Genomic DNA, 16176 nt, shown 5'->3' with positions numbered 1-16176 from the left:
ATGGTTAGATTTCAGCCATGCGATCGTGATTCGATGATATCATCTCAAAAATCATCGAATCACGCAACTAAAACCGGTAACTTAACTTACCTTATAGATGAATTAGTTTACGAAGCCTCATGCGTGAAAATCATCTCCTTGTGTATGACCGCCCCGTGTGGCCTGTGGTTTCCACCATCAGACGGCACCCGTGTAGAGATCTGTGCCGTTCATCAGATATGAAACATGGTTATCGTACGGTTGGCAAAAATAGTATTGGTCTGCTGATCAGACTGGCCAAATTAGTGTAAGAAATGGGCGCAAAAAAAACTTACATCACTCTAAATTTCGGGACTGTATCACCTTATTTTTATTAAGTATATGGAATATTCGTAGGGCTGTCAATGGGCCGGGCCAAACTCTGTCCAAGCCTGGCCTGCAATTCTGTACCTAAGCCCAATCCAGGCCGGGCCCTTGACGGGTTGAAATAGTCCAGCCTGAGTTTGGCCCGGAACATTTATACAAAGCCTGACCTGAGTCCGCCTGAGCCCGAGCTGTGAATATCTCTGTGCTTAAATGATAAGAAAATGAGAAAAATTAAGTTTAGAAAAGACCTATCGTGCGAGACCGGGTTTAGGGGCTTTTGGAGTGATATGCCCGAGTCTGGCCGGATTTACAATTGGGCTCTTGATTTAAGCCCGAGCCCGACCGTCTGGCATGATACACCACTGCAAACCCGGCCCAACACGCGTTAAGCCCGAAGGCCTGGCGTGACTACCCGCCCTATTGACAGCCCTAAATATTCACAAACTATTTGGCCGAGATATCTGTCACGTGTCGATTCCATCGTCCAAACAGTCAAGTGGGTGCTGCATTCTATCATAGTGGGTGTTATAACTGTTTCCTGTGGTGTGGTCCACCTGAGATTTAGATCTGCTTCATTTTCATTTTTAGTGACAATGCAATAAAATAATCTGGTAAAACGGATGCACACAGCGCATGAATCAAGGTGAACGCATGCTCAAGGTCCCACTCGCATCACTGGATTCTAGGTGGCAGTTAATAGGCATCATTGAATAATGTACTAGAATGTGACATTCCTTGTTAATCAAGAAACATAACCAGAAATGGCAACCCAATTTTCTTCAGCAGTTCTAAAAAAATACAAAACATGATACCTGTTGGTTTTGGATACCAAATACTTCATCGAAGGATGGGCGCAGTAATTCCATCATCTCAGTGTCACTAAAGTCATAGCATATATACTCTGAGTCTGGATCATCTGTTATCTGGTCAACAGGGATTTCCTGTTACCCTAATGGTTTGGCGTCCGAAGCTTTATTTTGTTTTTTTTTTTTTTTTTTATAATTCTTTTTAAGTGAGTGGTGATGTGGACCAATGAGGATTAGGGTAACAGGAAATCCCTGTTGACCAGATAACAGAGGATCCCGACTCTAATATATCCTTGTCAGCAACAAACCCTAATGCTCGAAACACAATAATTATTATTGGGATTTCTGTCCGAATGTAAGGAAGAGTAGCCCGAATGTACTGCCCTGGAGAGCCCTGCAGACCACAGGGAATGCCAAACTTTAGCACTAGCATGGTGAAGGCACAAGACAGAATCAGTCACAGTATTCTATAGTGTATAGAGAAGGGACGGCTCTACATATTAAGAAAATTAACCCCTTTCACTCTAGCCCGAGAAAGCATGCGAACAAACATGCTGCTGGGCGGCCTGTCCTGGGAATCTGCCATGGACCGGACCTCAGCTACATAGGCATATTTGTTAGGCTGCCTTTTCTTAAACACGTAGACATGATTGGTGCTCATCTTTTCTTGGGCAATAAGAACCTTCTCACTCCCATTGATAATAAAGTATCCGCCTTGGTCATATGGACATTCCCAAAGTTCTGTTAGATCTTTTTCTGAGTTCTGGTACAACGTACAATAACTAGCTAGACCGCAGCATTATAGGAACCTGAAACATAATACCAGTGTAATAAAGGAAACGATAAGCATATAGCCAACCAAGATTCATGCTCTGGGTTGAATCCTTAGTTCATAGCTCAAATTTTACCTTCCCAATGAAAACTTTGGTGAACTCTGTGTCTCTGTGATTTCTTCACAGTCATGCCCTTTCTTTATGACACGTTTTGTGACATCCACATACAATGGTGCAGAGTAAGTCAGGTTCCTCAGCCTTGCAGCCTTTGGGATCAAAGTTGCAGTTTCTCCATCCGACTCCGTCATCATAGGTTTGCTCAGGTATATTTGGCCAAAGCTGATCTTGTAGATTGTCTGCATCAAATCAAATACATTTACATAGATATTAGCAATGTAAGTAGCAAAAGAGGACCTCCAAAACATAAAGAGTTGATGAAGGTGTTCAGATCTAGTAACCATAAGAAAACATTGTACACAACAAACCCATAAAAAGAAAATGTTCAAAAATGACAGAACAGAGTATCTTGCATCCTAGATTTGGGATGGAAGAGAACACTGATCGGATTCAGAATATTGCAATGAAATGATACATTTGTGACACCTGTCCAATACACCAGCATCAACAAAGACAGGCAAATTGTGTACACAGAAAACATGTACTCGAAGGTGTAGACGGACAAGGATTTCTCAATTAGTACCATTTGCTCCATCTGGAACAGAATCCCGAAAGTGCACAGGATTCCCAATGCAATATGGATTCAGCCGACAGAAATACAATCTGCGATAGCAGCAGTTCAAGCATTGGATTGAAGAAAACATAAATTTTAAGAGAAGCCAGTGTTCAAGCACTTGATCTGATCGGATTCAAGATTGAAATGAAATGATACATTTGTAGCAGCTGTCCACTCAAGTTACACCAGCATCAGCGAAGGCAGTCAAATTGTGTACACAAAAACATGTACTTAGAGTTGTAAATGGGACAGCGTCTGACACTTGCACCTCACGGCATATAGAATTTTTTTTTTTCATGGAAGCGTTCAATTGGTTTGAAAGTGAATAGCAGTGATGTCAAGCACCACCATTACAATTGACATTTGACATCTGACAATAGACTAACCAGGAAAAAAAAAAAACTAATTTCAACAAGTGAAGCTAGCTTGACAACTGAAACTCTCTTTAAAAAAAAAAAAAGTAAAAAATGTTGAGGTCAATGTCTGGATCACCCTCCGCTCCATATGGCGAACCTTCGACGAACCCTGACCCTGCACAAAGGGTGAGCAAAGGAGACCCTGGCTAAGCCGAGGACTCTCCGGTGCCTAAGTTAGGTCAAGGGAATCTGGGTCTAAGTTAAGAGGTAGAAAAAGGTTGCGAGATATTGCGTACCCGTAACAATGGAGTTTCATAGTATTTATACCTGACTGTTGGATGGTCTGGATCCATCAATCTCGGCACGATTCACTCAATCAGTGAAATTTTCGAATCATAGAGATATTGCAAGCAATCCATGGATCGTGTAGCATATTTCGGGCATAATGCGTATCCGTGAGCGAAGTAATCGGTCACGTCCACTTATGGTAGCTTCCAAGTTTAGCGCATAATGTACTCACAATTCGCCCCGGATTCGGCTCGAGAATCTCTTCTCTGAAGGTAGATGAAGACGAGGACGGACCTTCGGCTCGGACATCCGAGGACAAGTCTTGGCTCGGACATCCCTCTTTGAATGAAGATGAGGACGAGGATGGGACCTCGGTTTAGGTCACTGCTAATTGGTTGAAGTTTAGCGTACCCGACCTAGGGTTCGGCTTGGACGTTGCTTTCTTTCGCAGTGTTCGTCATCTTGAATATTCTCTTGCTTGATTGGATTGAGAAGTTTATGCTCAGAACTATAAGGGGCTCTGACCTTCCCATAAGAGAAGCCCCCTACTCTTCGAGGTCTTATACGGACTCGGAGAGTAACCACACGGGAGATCAACCATCCCATCTGCTGAACCTTCCACACATACCGATATTATCATGATCTTCGAATTTTGAAGCGTCACATCCTCAGGGTTTCCCACCTACAAGCCATCCTTCAGCTGACGTGTGGCAACGGTTAAGATTTCAAATCGTTGTCCGCCTATGGCCAATTGCCATGTATGCCCGCGTAACTTTTCGGGCGGAGCTTTCCTTACTCAAGTGTCGTTTCATTTATTCAGAGCACGCCGCTCGATGTCAGAGGCGTACTGCTTGGCAAAGCCTGAGCCAATAGTGCGTGGCCATGTAAGCCCTGAAGTCGGCTCGCGACGATTCGGCTGCGGCCATCATTTCTTGTCATTAATGCAAAGATTTGGCAAGGTCTATATAAGCCTCCTTCGAAAATCTCCATACGCTTTGCGTTTGAGTTGATACCGGAGGAGGCAATTTCCGTCAAGGCCGATTTCGGCCAATCAAGGTTTTTCGATAAGCGATTCTGACCGACCAGGCATTTCCGACAGAAGCGATTTTCGGTGATTATCCGGTGAGTCTCCTTCCTTGCGTCTCTTTGCATTCCTTCCTTTCAAGATGTCGTTTAACCTGAAAATTGCCCGGGACTACGATGACTCCTCCGAGCCGAGGAGTTCTGAAAGTGGGAGAGGGGCCTTTGAAGGCCCCTTTGAAGCTGTGCCCTTTGTCCCTAGCCCTGTAGACAGAAGGGGGCAGGGGCTCGGACTCAGAGGGTCGGCATGAGGAGACCTGCCCGAACCCTCCGGGCCATAACTGTCGAGACTGCTGGGATGCCTGCAAGTGGGCGGGCCTCGGAGGCCATCCCTGGAGGCTCCGTGTTAACAGAGTCTCAAATGGGATGAGTCCGTTTGGAGTTTGATATCCCAAACTCCGTTCAGATAAGGGCCCCTGAGCCCCTTGATACTGCTGGCACGCTTGCTGAGGGAGAAGTTACCATTTTTCTTTCTTCTCTCCAATGCGAGCTCCGACTCCCTTACATCCTTTCATTCGAGCCTTAACTGCCCATCTGGGACTGGCTCCCGGACAGTTCACCCCCAATGCTTGGAGGGTGTTAATCTCTGCCTTCATTATCTGGCATCAAGTTGGGAACTCGGAGCTAACCCCAGAGGAGCTGATGAGCCTATACCTGGTTAAGCATGATAGCTAAGAACCATGGTATTACTTTGCGACCCGAGGCAGCAAGGGGTCGGGGCTAGTTATGAATCTTCCGTCCTCCAACAAGGAGTGGAAGAATAAATGGTTATGGGCTGCTGGTGAATGGGAGGCACTGATGACGGAGCTTGGGACTCTGACGACTCTGGTCCCCACCCACTTCTCCAAGCCAGGTTGGACTTTAGACATTTCCCTACTTTGTTTTTGCGCCTCTCTTTTACTTCAGTTGGTCTGAAATTTTCTTTATCCTTGTAGATTTTTTGAGGGGCACGCCACTCCTCAATTCGGATCAGAAGAATCTATTGCCAAGGCTAGGGCGTGATCAGGGGAGCTTCGCTCTTGATCAAACCTGATCACTGCCGCCAACCTTCACTGGTCCGGGCTGTGCAAGTCTAAGCTGCTCCCCACTTCCGTCAATAAGTCTTTCTTCCGTTTTTCGGGAGGGATTTTCTTAACTTGGTTGCTGACTTGTCGTTTTTTTATGCAGGCATGACCGAGGCATCTAGTTTACAGAGGAGGAAAGTCGCTCCGACGGTAGAGGAGAGGTTGAGGGTTGAGCCTCGGATGAAGACCACCGTTTGGAGGAGGCAGGCCGCTCCTCACGGGGAGGGCCCCTCAGGTCCGGTTTCTGTAGCTGCCGCTCCAATTTTCGTTGCCTCGGCTCTTGTTGTGGTGCCTGCTAAGACCCGAGTCTCATTAATCATTATTCTGACTCTAGCAACCATAACTCCTTCCCCAGTAACCATAACTCCTTCCTTTTCACCTACCGCTGCTCCCTCCCTTCCCCCTACCGTTGCTGCCCCTACCGTGGAGGCCCCTCCTCCAGCCCCCGAGCCTTGCATCGTCGTGCCTTCTTCTTTCGAACGGGATGAGGCCGTTCGGATGGTTGATGACATGCTTTCTCCTCTCGACAACGGGAATGATTTCAAAGTCGAGACTCAGGGCTCGGCAGGCAGCCGGACCGGGGCCGGGGAAGCAGTGGACTCGGTGCAGGTGGGGACGAGCGGCGGGAGGTTTAAGCCGGGCTATCATATGCCTTGCTTGGTTCCCTGGGCCACCAAGCATACTCCGGAGGAGGAGATAGTCGACCTCCTTATTAAATCAGACAACTCATTTCTAAACGACATGGCTTCCATATTTTACAGGGTATCTTCTTCTTCTACTGTCTCTCCTTCCATTCTCATTTTTTCATCCGTATATTCAAACTTTTCGTGTTTCCTTCTTATTTAGTCCGTCCCAAAGATTCTTTTGACTTGGGAGAGGCTGCAGGAGCTGGAAAAGAGAGATTTAAAGATGGAGATCCTCAAGACCGAAGCAGGGATCTTGCGGGACGAAGCCACTTTTCTCCGATTGGAGTAGGTCGAGCTGCGTCGACAGTTTGAGGAAGGGAAGGCTAAAGAGCAGGATGGGTAGGCTAGAGAGCTCCAACTGCAAGGGGTCGTAAGTTATCTCGAGGCCCATTGTGGTGTAGCGGTGGCTGAGCTGACACAAGCTAGGGCTCATGTGGATTCATTGGCTAAGGAGATTACCCGACTAGGCGAAGTCCTAGATCGGACTAGAGCCGAAGCGTTAGAAGAACGAAGCCAAGCTATCTCCCAAGCAATGGAAGCCCAGCGAGCCGAAGATGAGGCCTCCCTGGCTAGAGCAGTGGCCGCTGCAGTAGACGCCTTTATGACTTCAAAGGAAAGGGACGCCAAAGCTACCAAGTTTTACAACTATGGCTTCGATGCTTTTATTGAGGCGGTCCAGGATTTGTACCTGGACCTCAACCTTGAACCTTTGTTGTTCGAAGACACTGGAGAGGTACCAGCTGAAGACGTTTGACCGGATCAAGCCCCCAACTCCCAATCTCCTCCGACAGCATAGTCTTTAATATTTCTCCCGTAGTCGACTTGAAGCCCTCCCTTTTTTTGTGTATGGATTTTATTTTTCGCCTCTAGATGATGATGATTTTTAACCCTTTGGAAAGGGCGTCCGGATGATGGTTGCTTTTATACATGTTATTCTGTAGTTAATTTTTGGATGTTGACTGTTGTTCATTGATTGCCGAATTGATTTGCTAACAGGTCGGTTTACTTTAGGGCATAGCTGAGCCAACACCTTGGGCGGGTCAGCCCCATCCAATGCCGTCTCATAGGATTCTGAAGCCTGTATGGCCTGATCCTGGTTGTTCGAACCTACTTGGGTTGGCTCGTCCCACGATTGGCGAGAAACCTCCACTTCATCCGTTAGTCATGCGATGAGCCAACTCTTATGTTGGGGAGTCGGGTCATCTTTTTGGCTTTTTTCCTGAATGAGAGGGGATGCCCTGTCGAGTTTTCGTAGGATAACGTTCTAACCTCTTCTTTAAGGGATCAGTTCGTTTAGTCCGCCTCTGCATATGAGATGCAACTTTTCCATTAGTAGATAATTCATTCATGTAGATAAGAAGAGGCGAATTTTATTAAGAGCCTTAACAGCTTGTCGTTAGGAGGCGTACACTTGTTGAGAGCCTTAAAGGCTTGTTGCTTGGAGGCGTACATTTATTGAGAGCCTTAAAGGCTATTTCGTCACTGATAGTAAACTTTCAGGTGCTCGACATTCCATGGGTGGGGGAGCTGACGGCCCTCGAGGTCTTCTAAGTGGTAAGAGCCGGGTTTGGTTGATCGGACCACACGGTATGGCCCTTCCCAGTTAGGTCCAAGTGCCCCCGCCCCCCCCCCCCCCCACTCTGCAGTATTTTGGAAGACTCGGCGAAGGACTAAGTCCCCTGGTCGGAACTGCCTGGTTTTGACTTTAAAATTATAAAACTTTGCCACATGTTGATGTCAAGCTGTGACTCGGAGTCTCGAGATATCTCTGACTTCTTCAAGCAAATCCAGGTTAGCTGCAATCTACTTGGAGTTCTGATTTCCTCGGTAATTCCTAACCCGAGCAGTAGGAAGGCCAATTTCAACTGACACCATCACTTCTGAGCCGTAGGGAAGTGAGAAAGGGGTCTCCCATGTCGATGACTGAGCTGTGGTCCTATAGGCCTAGAGGACGAACGGGAGTTTCTCAGCCCAGTTGCCCTTCGCTTTCTCCAACTTCGTTTTGAAATGATGCTTGATCACCTTATTGACAGCTTCTACCTGCCTGTTGGACTGTGAGTGCCGAGGGGACGAGTATGCGTTTGTGACGCCGAGCTCCCGACACATGCCCCGAAACTTATCGTTATCGAACTGTCTGCCGTTATTAGACACAATGGTGTGCGACATCCCAAATCGACAGATGATATTTTTCTAAACGAAACCAATTACCTTCTGTTTTGTGATTTTTGCAATGGGCTCGGCCTCGGCCCACTTGGTGAAATAGTCAACTGCGACAATGGCGAACTTGACTTGCCCCTTTCCAGTTGGTAGAGGGCCGATGATGTCAATTCCCCACTGAGCGAATGGCCATGGACCGCTCATGGGAGTCATTTCCTTTGCAAGTTGCCTCGGCATGGCCGCATCGCATTGGTAGTTGTCGGACTTTTAAATGTAGTTCTTTGAATCTTCCTTAATGGTCGGTCAGAAATATCCTTGTCGGAGTATCTTCAGGGATAAGGATCGGCTGCCAGAGTGGTTTCTGCAGATTCCTTCATGAATTTCTCGAATCACGTAATCGGTCTCGTCGGGTCGGAGGCACCTGGGGTAGGGTTGAGAATGCCCTTTCTTAGATAAGATATCATCGAGGACGATTTACCGCGCAGCTCGAACTCTCAGGCGCCTGACTTCCAGTTTATCCAAAGGGATGTCGCTAGATGTTAGGTAGTTAAAAACCAGGTCCATCCAGCTTGGAGTAGCTTGCACTGGGTTAACCACTTTCTTATTTGCCTGGTCGATGCTCGGATGTTTTATGAATTCGACAGGAACGATCTGCGGGATCCTCCCTTCTGAGGTCGAGGCCAGTTTTGCCAAGGCGTCGGCTCACGAATTTTCTACTCTAGGGATTTGGTGGATCGTACAATTCCAGAATCTTTCAATTAACTTTCTCGCCTCGTCTAGATAGGCGATCATCCTCGTCTTCTTAGCTTCGTACTCTGTGGAGATGTGATTCACTACCAGCTGAGTATCACATCGGACCTAAAAAATCTAGACCCCCAAACTCGCTGCCAATCTGAGTCCAGCCAGTAAAGCCTCGTACTCCACCTCATTGTTTGAAGCTTTGAAGCCGAGTCTGATCACATATTGGATGGACGTAGAATCAGGTGCGATCAGGACGATCCCGGCTCCGGCTCGCTTTGCATTGGATGATCCGTCTACATAGAGGATCCATCCAGATTCTGATACATTCCCTGGATTGGACGGAGGCTCGGGAGAAACAGTCTCGCCTTCGGCGCGGACCTCTCCTGCACTCGGAGTGGTGAATTCGGCCAAGGCTTGGCCCTTAATCGCCATCTTCGGATGAAACTGAACGTCGAACTCTCTGAGCTCGATGGCCCACTTGGTTAGCCGGCTTAAAACTTTAGGTCTCTGGAGGACTTGTTTGAGAGGGGAGTCGGTTAATACGTAACTTTCGAGCTGAAACGACGAGACTGAGCGCCAGCTTCTTCAGGGGCGGATACCTCATCTCCGTCGGTACCATAGCTTTACTCATGTAGTATACGGGGTGTTGCTTGCCTCCGACCTCTCTGATTAGGGTTGAACTGACGGCCGAGACCGAGACCGTAAGGTACAAGAACAGAGGCTCACCTTCTTCGGGCTTGGACAATAGGGGGGTGAGCCCAGATACTGCTTCAATTGTTGGAAGGCTTATTCACATTCTGATGTCTATTCTGCCTTCTTATGACCCTTCAACTGTTGAGAAGGGGAAGCATTTATCCGTTGCTTTGGATGTGAAACGCCCGAGTGCTGCGACTCGCCCTGTGAGACATTGTATTTATTTGACAGTCTGGGGCGAACTCATGTCAAGGAGTGCTTTGATTTTGTCAGGATTTGCTTCAATGCCTCTCTAGCTGACCTAAAATCTGAGGAATTTTTCTGAGCCGACTCCGAAAGCGCACTTTGCGGGATTCAGCTTCATTTGGTATTCTCGGAGGATGGTGAATGTTTCTCCAAGATCTGTCAGGTAATCGGATGCTTTGATACTTTTCACCAGCATGTCGTCGACGTATACATCCATGGTATGTCCGATCTGTTTGGCGAACATCTGATTCACTAGTCTTTGGTACGTGGCCCCAGCATTCTTTAGGTCAAACGGCATGACCTAGTAATAGTAGAGTCTCTTGTTCGTGACGAAGGTGGTCTTCTACCTGTCAGGGGGATGCATTGTGATCTGATTGTACCCAGAGTATGCATCCAAGAAAGAGAGTAGTTCGTGTCCCGCCGTGCTATCCACCAGCTGATCGATCTGAGGCAATGAGAAACTATCTTTCGGAGATGCCTTGTTTAGATCTGAGTAATCTACACAGACTCACCATTTTTCATTGGCTTTCTTGACGAGGACCACATTCGCAATCTAGTCGGGGTAGTATACCTCCTTTATGAAGCTAGCATCGAGCAAGACAGAGACCTCGTCGATAATGACCTCGTACCGCTTGGCATCGAATGGTCTTCTCTTTTATTTTACCGGTTTATAGTCTAGGTCTACGTTCAGCCTATGGATTAAGACGTCAGGAGAGATCCCCGGCATGTCTGCATGTGACCATGCAAAGACGTCCCCATGCTGCTATAGGAAGGTTAGCATTTCGGACCGCTGCTCAGGGTTTAGTGAAGTTCCGAGATGAACAGTCCTACTCGGATCGTCGAGTGGTACTTTCTCCAGATCTTCCACGGATGATTCTTTCGCGCACCCTCTGGGGTCCAGCATGTTGATGGTAAGTGTTTGCTTGACCGACCCCTTCTTGACTGCTATAGCATAACATCTTTGAGCATCGCGTTGATCATCTCGGAAATATCCTATCCCACCCTCGGTAGGAAATTTCATTATCAGATGATAGGTGGAGACAACTGCTTTCATTGCGTTAAGGGAAGGTTGGCTTAAAATGACGTTATGCACTGATGGTACGTTGACAACTAAGAAGTCCACCATAAGGGTGACTTGGTGTTGCCCTTCTCCCACAATCATAGGGAGGGAAATGACTCCTTCGGAGATTACTCTTTCTCCGACAAAGCCGTGTAGGGGTGTCTTCACAGGTCTGAGGTAGGACCTTGGTATCCCCATTCTTTCAAAGGTTTCAGAATAGATCACGTCGGTCGAGCTCCCGGTGTCAACCAGGATGCGGTATACCTTGCGGTTCGCTATGGTCATAATAACTATCAGGGCATCGTCATGCGGATGTTGGATTCCGCGTGCATCCTCTTCCGTGAAGGTCAGAGTGCATGGGCTGGCCCAGAGTTCCTTGCTGGGCCGCTCTGTCAAGTGGACGTAATGTTCCAGGTCAGATTTCCGAGAGTGAGCTTTTCGCGCCCTGTTCGAGTCCTCTCCACCGGACGAGCCCCCGAAGATGGTACAGATTTTGGTGGGCTCTTTGGTAGTATTATTCGGCTTCTCCTGCTCTCGCTTTTCTTTCCAAGCGATTTTTCCTTCCTTGGTGTATCGACGTAGATGTCCCTTCCGAATAAGGGCCTCGATCTCATCTTTGAGATCTACACAGTCGGCTGTGTTATGGCTGTGATCTCGATGAAAGTGGTAGTACTTACGCTTGTCTCGATGATCTGGGTTGGCCCTCATACAAACGAGCTAATTCAGTAACTTTCTCCTCGGACGTCCAATAGAATCTGCTCGGTGGATGTGTTAAGAGGGGTGTAGGAGCGGAACTTTCTCTCCATCCAGCCTTCTGTTCGGGCAACGATTGCGAGGGGCGTGGTCATCAGGCCTTTTATTGGACGGCTGGGATTCTTTGTTCCTAGGCCTCTTCCCTTTACTATTCGGCTATGCCACTTGGACATTTTTGTGGGCATTGGAGAATTCTTCAGTGTTAGTGTATTTCTGAGCTCTGACAACAAGTTCTGCTAACGTCTTTGGTGGGTTCTTTTCAATGGAGAAGGTGAATTTCTCTTCCTTTAGGTTGCTGAACACGGCTGCAAGTGTCATCTTGTCGTCGTAATCTTCTATTAACAGTGCTTCCTCATTGAAGCGAGTAATGTAATCTTTCAACGACTCCTTCGGTTCTTATTTGATAACAAATAGATGAGTGTTAGGCTTCCGACTTCTCTTACTACTTATGAATTGGGTAAGGAATAGTCGACTCAGCTCTGTGAAGGAACTAATGGAATTTGGCTTGAGCTACCGATACCAACTCCGAGTGGAGCCCGTGAGCGTGATTAAGAACCCTCGGCACATCATGACATCCGTCGCCATTTGGATCTGCATCCATGAGTGATAGGCTTCCACGTGCTCGGAAGGGTCTCCGGACCCAAAGTATTGAATGACGGGAGGTATCCGGAACCTCTGATGCATCACCTCGTTCATGATTTCCGAGGTGAAGTGAGGCTCGGTCTCTTCCATCAGCGCTTGAACAGCAGTGGGAACTGATGTTGGCTGTTGTTTCTTTTCTAGAGCTAAGAATTTGTTGTTGAGTTCTGCAAACCGTTTCTCTTAAGGGTCCTTGTTCTCCACTATAATTTCTTGGGCGTTTTCTATTTCTGGGGTCCTCCTTCCCCTCCTCCGTTCTAGCCAATGACGGAGATCCGTCGGTGGCAGGGCTAAAGTGACTGAAGCATTGGTCGGAACTCGAGTGGCTGTGTTCCGAGTCAAGACTCGAATTTGGGTCGGAGGAGGATTCTGACCCGAAACTGTCATCTAGGGGTGTTGAGGTGCCTCAGGCCTCATGCTTCTCGGCGGGGAGTGCGCTTCCATGACAGGACCGATTGGATTGGGAATAGGATTTTCCTGAGTCGGGCGCGGTTGAGGCTCTCGTTGCTGCTTCATCCGGTTTACTTCGTCGCGCAGGGCCTGTATCTCGTTCTGCATGGCTCGATACTTACTCGCCCCATTGCGAGAATGCTGGGAAGGCCCCAGGGCTGATTCAGCATGAAGTAGTGAGGAGGAGCGAGTCTGCTCATTTGGCTCTGGTTCCATAGCTACTACTTTTTTCTTTCCTCTAGCCATTATGCTCGAGAATAGGAACCTGACCTTTTGTATCAAGTTCCCATAGACAGTGCCAAAAATGTTGAGGTCGAAATCTAGATCACCCTCCGCTCTGTGTGGCGAACCTTCGACGAACCCTGACCCTGCACAAAAGGGTGAGCAAAGGAGACCCTGGCTAAGCCGGGGGACCCTCCGATGCCTAAGTTAGGTCAAGGGAAGCTGGGTCTAAGTTGAGAGGTAGAGGAAGGGTACGAGATATTGTGTACCCGTAGCAATGGAGTTTCATAGTATTTATACCTGACTGTTGGACGGTCTGGATCCGTTAATCTCGACACGATTCACTCAATCAGTGGGATTTTCGGATCATGGAGATATTGCATGCAATCCACGGATTGTGTAACATATTTCGCGCATAATGCGTATCCATGAGCGAAGTAATCGGTCACTTCCACTTATGGTAGCTTCCAAGTTTAGTGCACAATGTACTCACATTTTGCCCCGAATTTGGCTCGAGAATCTCTTCTCTGAAGGTAGATGAAGATGAGGACGAACCCTCGGCTCGGACATCCGAGGACGAGTCTCGGCTCGGACATCCCTCTTTGAATGAAAATGAGGATGAGGATGGGACCTCGGTTTAGGTCGCTGCTAATTGGTTGAAGTTTACCGTACCTGACTCAGGGTTTGGTTCAGACGTCACTTTCTTTGGCAGTGTTCGTCATCTTGAATATTCCTCCGCTTGATCGGATTGAGAAGATGTTTATGCTCGGAACTATAAGGGGCTCGGACCTTCCCATAACAAAAAAAAAAGAAAAAAAAAGAAAGTGTTCTTGACAAGCTTAATGCATGCCAATAGGGTTTATTGATTGAGAAGTGATCTGCATCCAAATCAATGAAGGTCGATGGATCATCTTTACTCAATCAATGAAACGTTTCTCAATTAGTACTGTCTGCTCCATCAGGAATGGAATCAGCACAGGATTCACAATGCAATATAAATTCAGCAGACTGAAATAAAATCTATCAAAATCTGGGATAGCAGCAGTTCATACACTGGATTGAAGAGAAAACGTAAATTTTAGTGGTCATTTGGCAGCATGGAATCGGAACAAAGTTTGGGGATTTACTGGTTTTTGGGCATTTGATAACTAGGAATCGGAGGGATTTGAATTTGAGAGGAATCCAAATCCTCCAAAAGAGCTCTTTTGAACTCCCACCTCAAAGCTCTGATTTCAAATCCACTCAATTCCGCGCGGACTAAAATCAACACAATTCCACGGGAATTCAAATCCACGCTGCCAAACAGGCCCTTAAAGGAAAACAAAAGAAAAAGGGGCTGGAACTGGAAAGACCGAACCTCAAGGAAATCCGACTGGCGGCCAGGGTTGTGCTGGGATTCGGGACAGATCTCAATATCGGAGGACTCATCGACAATTTCCTGCATCGTGTTCTATATGAATTCGTCAAAGGAGTCGAGCTGTCGCCGAACGAGGCCTTTATCTTCAAAGTAGGCGCTAATGACGGCCCACGCATCTTCCTGCGTGATCTCCTGCATCTCATCGACCATCGGATCGTCGTCATCCCCTCCTCCGTACATTTCTTCGGATCGATAAATCGAGAAAGAAGAAACCCAAGCTGTTTGATCCTGTAAAGGTGCATGTGTTACCTAGAAGAGGGTGGGGAGGCGAGAGAAAGACGAATTTCGTGTTTTCTGGCCTGATCGATAGCAAAAGTAAATGTTGCAGTGCGAGGGGGCTTTATAGGGTTGAGGGTCAAGGCAATCGGGACAGGCAGCTGCGGCGAAAACCCGCATGACTGCTCCACGCGAGGGCTGGTCTCCACGTCATATGGCAACCGTATCAGAGATCCGGACCATCCGTTAGGTATTTCACTCTGTGAACGTGACGTGTATCAAAAATCAGTTTGGTGCACTCATACGTGGGTCATAGATGTACGTACAATTTGGACCGTGGATTCTTCCTAACTGCTCCTGATCAGGAGAGCGGATGCATGATTAGTAGTAACTTAGTACGCTGTAGCGTACTGAGTAAATTCTGTGGGGCCCACAAGTGTTGTATATGTCTTATCCACGCCGTTCATATGTTTTAACAGCTTATTTTAGGATGAGCCTAAAATCAAAGAATGTCCACTGCTCAAGTGTATCACACCACAGGAAATCGTGAGGATAATGATTTCCATCGTTGAAACCTTCTTAGGACTCACCATGATGTTTCCTAGGGCTCGTAGTGATGTTTATATGTAATCTAACCCATTGATAAGGTCACAGAGACATGGATGAAGGAAAAACAAAAATACCAGCATGATCCAAAACTTCGGTGGCTTTAAGAAGATTTCAACGGTAGGTGTTCAATTCACACTGTTTCCTCTAGTGTGGTCCACTTGAGTTTTGAATATGCTTCAATTCTGAGATTATGCTTAAAATGGTATGGGAAAACGGATGGACGGCATGGATAAGACATATACATCACGTGTAGGCCCTACAGTGTTTACTCGGTTCGCAATAGGCTCTCCCTGATCAGCAGACTAACGTTAATTTCGGTATGAATTCACATTATACCCTATTTGAATGAATGGCAAGGATCTTTAGTACGCCGGTGACAATTTCCGCCCTTCCCATAGGATCCATTGAATCACGACCTAGTGTATTTCACGGAGGCGGGAATTCCTACACTAGGAACCCAGGTGCGGCCCACTGTGACGTTTGTGAGAAATCCTCCCGATCCATCCATTTTGTGAGTTCATTTTTAGGGTACGATGCCAAAAATGAACAGAATCCAAAGCTCAAGTGGGCTGAAAATGGGCCACAGAAGTTTTGAATCATCCTAATATTTGTGATTTCAGTTCATTCTAGTAGGAATGAAATTATTAATGGTATGGATGACATGTAATCGTCACTGTCCAACCCAGGTAGGTTTCAACGGTAGGAATTTCCCTAACCAGATTTTTCTTTAGTACGACCCACTTCGAGCTTTGGATACGGTTCATTTTTCATCATGTCCTGAAATGAACTTACAAAATGAATGGAAGGGGAAGATTTCTCACAAACATCACAGTGTGCCCCAC

General features: G+C 47.1%; 1 pseudogene; it reads right to left on the bottom strand.

The window, feature by feature from the left end:
* Positions 1-380: 380 nt before the first annotated feature.
* Positions 381-14689, bottom strand: LOC131239153 (DNA-directed RNA polymerase II subunit RPB2-like; annotated as a pseudogene).
* Positions 14690-16176: the final 1487 nt, after the last annotated feature.

Source organism: Magnolia sinica, chromosome 3 (genome assembly GCF_029962835.1).
Source record: "Magnolia sinica isolate HGM2019 chromosome 3, MsV1, whole genome shotgun sequence".
In the NCBI taxonomy this organism is placed as follows: Eukaryota; Viridiplantae; Streptophyta; class Magnoliopsida; order Magnoliales; family Magnoliaceae; genus Magnolia; species Magnolia sinica.
Note: the sequence above shows the minus strand (reverse complement) of the source record. Positions and strands in the feature narration are given on the sequence as shown.